An 8,677-nucleotide genomic window follows, 5' to 3' on the forward strand; every position below is an offset into this window, starting at 1 on the left:
ATCAGTTAAGCTGCGACGATGCCATGGTGGCCATTACGGCCGACTATCCCGGACTGCTCCCTGCATCGCACGTAAGAAAAACCAAAAATCCCAACTCCAAAACTAGGATCCCCTTTTAGACACTTCACCCACCATATACACATGGCATTTTTACAGGGAAGGCATTCGGGACGCCCTGCCGAACCCGCAGCAACGCGCCAACAGGAGGCACCGAGGCCGGGTAGGCCAAAAAGGAAGGCGGTCAGGACGGAGACGCCGGCGCAAAGGTATAAGAAACCCCGCTCCGTGGTTGTCGTCTTTCTCAAAATGTAATCGACGCCCGTGTTTCTTTAACAGAAAAAACGCTCGCCGGAATATGTCCGGCGATGTTCCAATCATCACGCTTCCACCAGTCGGGCGCCAGGACCGGACATGGAGGCAGAAGCCGATATGGGGCAGGCGCCGATAATCCCCCTACAGAGGATGCGATAGATTATCCGCTACAAACTCAGAAGTGGAAAGCGCCATGAATCATAGGCGCCGCCGGGCCGTACTCCGACGCTTGTTTCTCACCAGAGGCATTTGACGCCTTCAATTCTGGAGAAGGCGTACCTCCGTGCTGCTCAAGATGGTCTAGCCAGAGCCACTAGCAGTATGTAAAGGATGTACTGAAGTGCGTTATATCGACTAGAGGGGGTGAATAGGCGATTTTTATGAAAGTCTTCAAAACGTGAGAGTTATGAAGACAAACAGTGAAGATTGCCTATTACTATGCAGCGGAAGTTAGATTACACTAGGCCAGCCATGGTCATGTATTCAATAGAGTGAAAGCGCAATGACAAACAGCTTCAGTGTAATAAGGATCAGGTAGGAAGAAGTTATGAAGCCGAACAGATCATACATTCATGTTGTGAAGACAAAAGATAAAGCAAGCATGCAATGGCTTCACAATGAATAACTGTAAGCGAAAGGAAGTGAAGATGAAACCAGTGACACGTTGAAGACAATGATTTGTTGGACCAGTTCCAGTTGCTGTGACAACTGTACGTCTGGTTGGAGCGGCTAGGTATTTAAACCAAAGGACACACAGTCCCGGACACCCAGTCAAGGACACTTAGTCCAAGACACCCAGTCCTCACCGTTTTCTCCTTGAGCTAAGGTCACACAGACCTCGCCCAATCACTCTGGTAAGTCTTCAAGGTAGACTCCCAAACCTTCACAGACTTCGTTCACTGGCAATCCACAATTTCTCTTGGATGCTCAGAACGCGACGCCTAACCGTCTGGAGGATGCACAGTCCTCAAGTGTAATAAGTCTTCAAATCACACAGACACGAAGACTTAAGTGATGCCCAATTTACTCTGGCTCTGGGTGGTTAGGGCTTTTCTCCTCACTGGAGAATTTTTCTTTCAAAGGCTTCGAGGTGGGTTGCTCTCAAACGACAAAAGCCGTGCACTGAAATCTGAGCAGCCAACCATTTAAGGTTGTGGGGGGTGGACTATTTATAGCCACTTGGCAACCCGACCTGATCTGTCCGAAATGACCCTGGGTCACTAAGGAACTGACACGTGTACCAACGGTCGAATTTTGAACTCACACGGCAACTTTACTTGGGCTACAAGTAAAGCTGACTTGTCTGACTCTGGACAAGATTTTCTCTCAAAGTCTTCGCTCGAAGACATAGGATTTGAATTAGGCATCACTTCAGTCATTCTGACTGGTTCTCTTCGACCCCACTTAACAGTACGGTGGTTCCTATGACACAACATGAATGAAATAAAACTACGAAGGATCTAGGTCTTCGAGTTCCAAAAGCTTCATAGGGAGTCTTCTCATGTCATTGTCTTCAATATGAATATCTTCATAAACCACCATTGTCTTCAATGTCTTCGTACATTTTTAGGGTCATCTCTGTAGTAAAACCGAATCAATGAGGGACTTCTACCTGTGTTTTCCTGCAATTCTCACAAACACATTAGTCCCTCAACTAGGTTTGTCGTCAATACTCCAAAACCAACTAGGGGTGGCACTAGATGCACTTACAATCTCCCCCTTTTTGGTGATTGATGACAAACTAGTTGAAGTTTTCAACGGGGAACATAATTTGTGAAATTGTAAAGGAATTGTCTTCATAAGTTGCAAGGGCTCCCCCTAAAGATGTGCATATAAGTAATTTTGCTTCTTGAACGCAAATGCACATGGCAGGTTGTACTTGTGGAGATCCACTTCAACTTATGATGACAATCCACTATGCATGTGAAAGTATATGAAGATAATGACATGCATAATGGAAAATGGACGTCTACAGTATGAGATGAGTGCGGAATTTATCGTCACACATGCGGAATTTATCTTCGCATAACAGAGTGACAAACAGGTAGCAGACGGCCATCAAGGCTAAGTGTTACAACTCAAAGAAGCAAATGTAGCAAAAATGAGAGTTGTAAGCACGAAGCAAAATGTAGCAAAGCATATGAAGGCACCCGCCCATAGTGACCCGCTTGATGACTATAAACATCATATGCTTCTCCCCCTTTTGTCAGGAATGACCAAAAAGGTTTGAAGACATAGAGTTTTCTAAGCGTTCCCAGGCGCAGCAGGGTCGGTGGAGTTGTTTGGCGGCGGTGCAGACGAGCTTGGTGCAGATTCGACGCGCGTTGAAGCAGGTGGAGATGATGTCGCGTCGTCTTCTTCTTCAATAATCCGGGCAGACACGGTGGCAGCAGAAGAAGAGAACTCTGACTCTTCAAGTGATGGTGTGCTGCGCATCACCGCTCTTCTTGGAGGCGTGGAGTCAAATTTGAAGTGCTCTGTGAAGCCATCCTCATGCAGTTCAGCTTCAGGGCACATCATGGTGAGGCCCTTCCAAGTGCGGCGACAGGTCTCGTGTGTGACAAATGCATTCTTGGTTGCCAGATTTCTGATGCGATTGACGTCTTGCATGATGCTTCTCATCTGCCTCTTGAGCCAGTCGTGATGCCTATCTTGCTTTTGGTGAAGAGCCACAAGAAGCTCTCTGTCATTGAGTGCACGAGCGCGCTTCTTGGGTCTCTTTGCAGCTGTGCTGTTGGTGGCTTCAGTTGATGCAGGGGCACGTGTGGTGCCAGCCATTGGATACACTCGGGAGAGAGCTTCAACACCTTCAATATTTTGAGTGAAGCTCTGGTGTTCTGCATTCTGAAGACTTAGTGGTTGCTTGGCCGGCTCTGGATATATTGCTTCAGCAGATGTGTCCACATCTGGCAAAAATATCCTATGATTGCGGGCTGAGGGTTGATAGGAGATTGCAGAGTGAAGCTTGATCAGCCTCATAACCCAAGGAGCATAAAACTTTAATCCAAACAGTTCTGAAGCAGACGCTGCAAATTGACGGATGAAGAGATCCTGTGTATTGAAGCATTTGCCGTGAAGAATGCAGAAGATGAGAGTCTTCATTGCACCATCAATCGTTGCATATCGAGAGTGTCCCTTGACTGGCCAGAGAGTCCGCCTTATGATGTGATATATTGTTCTGGGCAGGTACTCTAAGTCTTCAACGAAGAACCTAGTTGGATAGGGTGCATTTGGAGGAAATGGCTTCATCATTGAGAGCATCTGACTCATATCTGGCTCAGGACGCTGAAATATGCTCTCAATTGCTTCAGCATGGAGTTGGCACCCTTCTTCAAAGAATTCGCCAGGAGTGGGAAGGCCGGTAAGCTCAATTAGGTCGAAAGCATTGGCTTCATGATGGATATTGCCTGTCATCCACTCCAGGATCCATGTCTTCGGATCTCTGTTATAGCCTTTGATATGCAAAGTGGCATAGAACTGGAGCAGAAGCTCTTCGTTCCAGTGCTCTTCGTCAGTGATAAATGGCAGCAAACCCACTTGCTTGAAGCAATCCAGTGCTTCTTCCAGACCAGGCAGACCTGCAACAGCTTCAACCTCAAGGCGCTTGTGAGGAAAGATGCGGCCTTGGTTGTAGAGGATGCATGAATAATAGCTGCGCTGTTGATGGCTCCAGAACCTATCTGATACAATCCGTTCCCTTGAATAAGGGTTCTTGGAGCGGTCGAAAAACGTGTTATCTGCCCTGAAGCCGTTGATGTTGAAGGAACCAGGAGCTGATGCAGGACCTGGGAACCTTGGTAGTCGTGGGATCGGCTTCTGGACCTGGGGCCTGTGCGCAATATGATAGTTGAATTGTGGTCCGGCAGCAGACTCAGGCACAGAATGTTCAGGAGCAGTAGCTTCGGTGTCTTCTGAAGCTGTTGTTGGGGAGGGCTCCACATTTGCTTCGGCGTTGTTTGTGGCAGCCTCAACATTTTCAGCTTCAGGCACGTTCTCCTTGAGAACTGCTTCTTGTTGGTGCGGGGGAGTTGGAGCTTGTGGTATTTCTGCTTGCTCTTCGGCTGATGCAGCCGGAATGTCTTCAGCAGCCTGAGCCCTTGGCCCTTTGCGAAGCCTATGGAGTGTAGGCGCTGGTGGAGTTGCAGTGGGTTGGGGCTCATCTTCCTCCTGTGGGCGATCTGCCCACGACGCATTTTGTGTGATTGGCGTCAATGGACGACCAATACTGATCTGTTCGCTTGTCTCAAGCTGAGGAAGGGCTGCATCACCTTGCACATTGTCTTGGGGACCAATGTCTTCAGCAGCATTGGGGTTGGCTGCTGGAATGTCTTCAGCGTGCGGAGCCTCTATGTAAGCAGGCTCATGCACTGTCAACTGACGATCTGCGTCAGGATAGCGGACGCAGAGGGGTTCAACTATCAGGGGCTCTGTGGGAGCAGCCCGAGATTTCTTGGTCTTGCGCTTCTTGATGATGGGTTCAGAAGGAGAGGCTTCAGAATGTTTTCTCTTCTTAGCTTCAGCCTCTGCAGTCCGTGTCTTCTTGTGCTGTGAGGCGGTTGATCGACTCTTTGGCTTCGAGCCAGTCGTTGCAGCGGGGAAGACAATCGGAGCATCAGGTTCTGACCTTGGCGCTTCAGGTTCGGGCACAGCCGCCTTCTTTTTCTTCTTCGCGGCCATCCTGGGGTCAATGCCGGGACGCCCAAGTGCCTTGCGCTTTTCTGCCTCATTGTAGGCTTGCACGCAGCGATCAGCCAAAGTCTTCATGCGTTCTCGCGAGCCTTGAGCTTCGGCACGCGTCTTCAGGAAGTTTTCTTTCAGCTCGTGCAACATGATCTTGAAGTTTTTCACTTCTTGCACACTGAGCTTGGCCACGTGCTTCTTGAACTGAGCCTTTTCATGATCAATTTTCTGCTTCAGTTCTACAATTCGCTGGGCTATTGCAAGTTCTGAAGCGATTGCACCTTGAAAGGCAACGCTGAGGCCTATGGGTAGCTGCAGATCATTGAAGCTTATGTCTGGTGTGTCAAACCATTCATCGATGAAGTTGTGGATGATGGCGACATCAAACAGAGGCAGATTGTTGAAGATTTCAGCCTCCTCCTTGCTCTTGATGAGCTGCTCAAGAGCATCATCTCCAAGATCTTCATCGCTTGAGAGATCAATGGCTTCGCAGCGCAGAATGTCAGCAGCTGTGAGCTCTGGGAAGAGAGATTACTGAGGCCTTCTTGGCTTCTTGGGGCTTGGACACTCGTGATAAGCCTTCTGACTGCACACTGGCTTCAGGAGGTGCAGTTGCTAAAGGCTTCACTCTTGCGATCTTGGGAGAAGCGGCTGGCTTTGAAGCTTTTGGAGCTTTTGGCTTCTTCTGCTTTGGCTTCGGAGCAGCAGGGGCGTCATCTGACTCAGTATCTGCTGGAGGGTCATTCACAGCAGTCCCTTGGACTAGGATGCGGAGTGATGAGGCCTGCAAGATTGGCATACGGCCCGATGATATTGGGATCGGCGTCACGTGTGCCATCTGCCCTTGGTGAGGAGGGACCAGGGTTGAAGTCAAGCCCAAATTTCTTCTTGTTTTGCTTTGCAGAGTTCTGAGCAAATTGGAAGTTGCGCTTGAACAGATTGTCATCGCGACACCAGAGAAGTGATGACGGATGTGCTTCAGCTGGCTGTGGTCCTCTCACCATGCATGGATAGAAGCCTTGAGCAATGGCTTCATCTCTGGACCTGGGTACGAGATTTTTGTATAATACATCTCCCCACGGTCTCTTGATGGCGCACTTCTCCGCATATTCCTGAGTGACGAAGCGGTAGTGGAACCATTGCTCTGCCCAATATCTTCGAATCCATTGGATTCGTGTCTTGCGCTGACCATAGCTTTCTTCAGGATCAGTTTTGTACATCTCTGCCAATTCATCAGGCAGATCTTTGGACGTTTCACCACGTCGCTGTCTGCCTCCCTTCCTTGCTGCTGTTTCTGAAGCCATGAATAACTTGGAAGGCTTCAAGATTTTCAAAGGCTTCCTTTTGCAAGAACTGGCTTCAGGAGAGTTTATGTGATGCTGCAAGTATTCTGCAAATGAATGCAGACTATGAGAACAAAGGATTCTTCCCACGGACATGTACCTGTGACAGCATTAAGGTGCGAGGGAAGGGGAAGAGGTCATATGCATTCTCAGAAGATTTTGAAGATAAATCGGTTTAGAAGACATAGACCTCATTGTGCGAAGACATTCACTCATAGATAAGAAGTTGGTTCCAGATTTGTACGAACCCATAGATCAGTACAAGTGAGGAATCTAACTACTTTATGAAGCACAAGTGAATATACTAGGCATGTTATGAGATGCAGCGAGAGATTTAACTGGTGTGAAGAAACTTCTTATGGAGAAAGTGACAGAACCAAGGATCAAAAGAGGCTGTAAAAGAGGTTTTATTTACCCACACTTGGAACTGCTAGACGAAGTGAGAGTTGAGGTCGAGCAGTTCGATCCTCCGTGCCCTAACTTGGCGACGGAAGACACCTATAGCGACGGCGGAGAGAGCGATGTCCGCTGTCGGCGTGAAAACGGCGTCGGAGAGGTTGCGGCAGTGAAGCGCTTCGTCGCCGGCGTCGTCGAGTGCTAGCGGTGGCGCTAGGGTTCGTGCGAGGGTCGAAGAAGGAGATAATGACTGCAGTGAATCGTGTATTTATAGGGATAGAGGCAGCACTGCGCTATTACGCAGGTACCCCTGGCGGTTCGCATTTGAGGCACGCGTGGCCAGTTAGAGGAAGATTGGGATTTGTTCCATGTCCCACGCACGCCTAAATTGTCGGGCGGTCGTTCCTTCTTCTCCGGATCTTATGTGGAGGAATGAGCATTAAAAACGGACTTTTATGGTTGTCACTATGTCTTCAGCTGACAAGGACACAGTGAAGACATTTGACAGTTTCAACAGAATGCATATGACTTGGAGAGATAGAGTTTGAGATAGAAAGCATAGAGAGGTTAGGGTCCGATGACATTCACTTAGTTCAAAAGATTCAACCAGGAAGACATAGCTATAAGTGAATGCTGTAGAGGACAGAACATCAGTACATATATATCCATATAATCAACGCAGTGAAGATAATCATGAAGACATATTGAGAATGAAACCAAACCAATTGTGAAGACATTGAGAGGTAACGCCATGAGAGAAACACTTCAAAATGGAACGTTTGGTGGTGGCGTTACCCACCGTATAGGAAGTATTAGACCCAGACACGGCGCACAATTATCGTGGCGCTCCAAAGTCAAATTCCACATTAATGTATTCACACTTAGAATGTATGTCTTCATTGATTGAAGATATACTTTACTTCGTGTGTTGCACATCTAAGTCATCAATATTCATAAGTGTTAGGATGTGTGCCTGATCACAGGACATTTGAGGATTCCAAGATATTTAGCTCACACCGTAACTTGCAAAATCTCTTCTCATCCAAGGGCTTGGTGAAGATATCTGCCAATTGCTCTTCAGTGTTGACGTGTATGATATCAATATCTTCCTTCACAACATGATCTCTGAGAAAGTGATGACGAATTTCAATGTGCTTTGTCTTAGAGTGCTGAACTGGGTTGTTGGCAATCTTGATGGCGCTTTCGTTGTCGCAGTAAAGTGGCACTTGCTTCAGATGAATGCCATAGTCCTTGAGTGTTTGCTTCATCCACAGAAGTGAGCGCAGCAAGATCCAGCAGCAATGTATTCAGATTCAGCAGTGGAGAGAGATACACAGTTCTGCTTCTTTGAAGACCAACATACAAGTGATCGTCCCAGAAAGTGACATGTGCCTGATGTAGACTTGCGCATCAACTTTGTCACCAGCATAATCAGCATCCGAAAATCCAACCAAATCAAACTCTGAGCCCTTTGGATACCATAATCCTAGAGTTGGGGTGTGAGCCAAATATCGAAGAATTCGCTTCACAGCTAAGTGATGCGACTCCTTTGGTGTCGCTTGAAATCGAGCACACATGCAAACACTAAGCATGATATCTGGCCTAGATGCACATAAATAAAGCAAAGACCCAATCATGGAGCGGTATACCTTTTGATCGAACTCTTTACCATTGTCGTCGGGACCCAGATGATGCTTGGCTGGCATTGGTGTTGTGAAGCCTTTGCAGTCTTGCATACCGAACTTCTTCAGGCACTCTTTAAGATATTTCTCTTGAGATATGAAGATGCCGTTGCGTTGTTGCCGTATTTGAAGACCGAGAAAGAACTTCAGCTCCCCCATCATGGACATCTGATATTGCTCTTGCATCATGTATCCAAACTCTTCACTATACTTCTGATTGGTGCAGCCGAAGATAATGTCATCCACATATATTTGGCACACAAA

This window comes from Triticum urartu, chromosome 3 (genome assembly GCF_003073215.2).
Source record: "Triticum urartu cultivar G1812 chromosome 3, Tu2.1, whole genome shotgun sequence".
Lineage (NCBI taxonomy): Eukaryota > Viridiplantae > Streptophyta > Magnoliopsida > Poales > Poaceae > Triticum > Triticum urartu.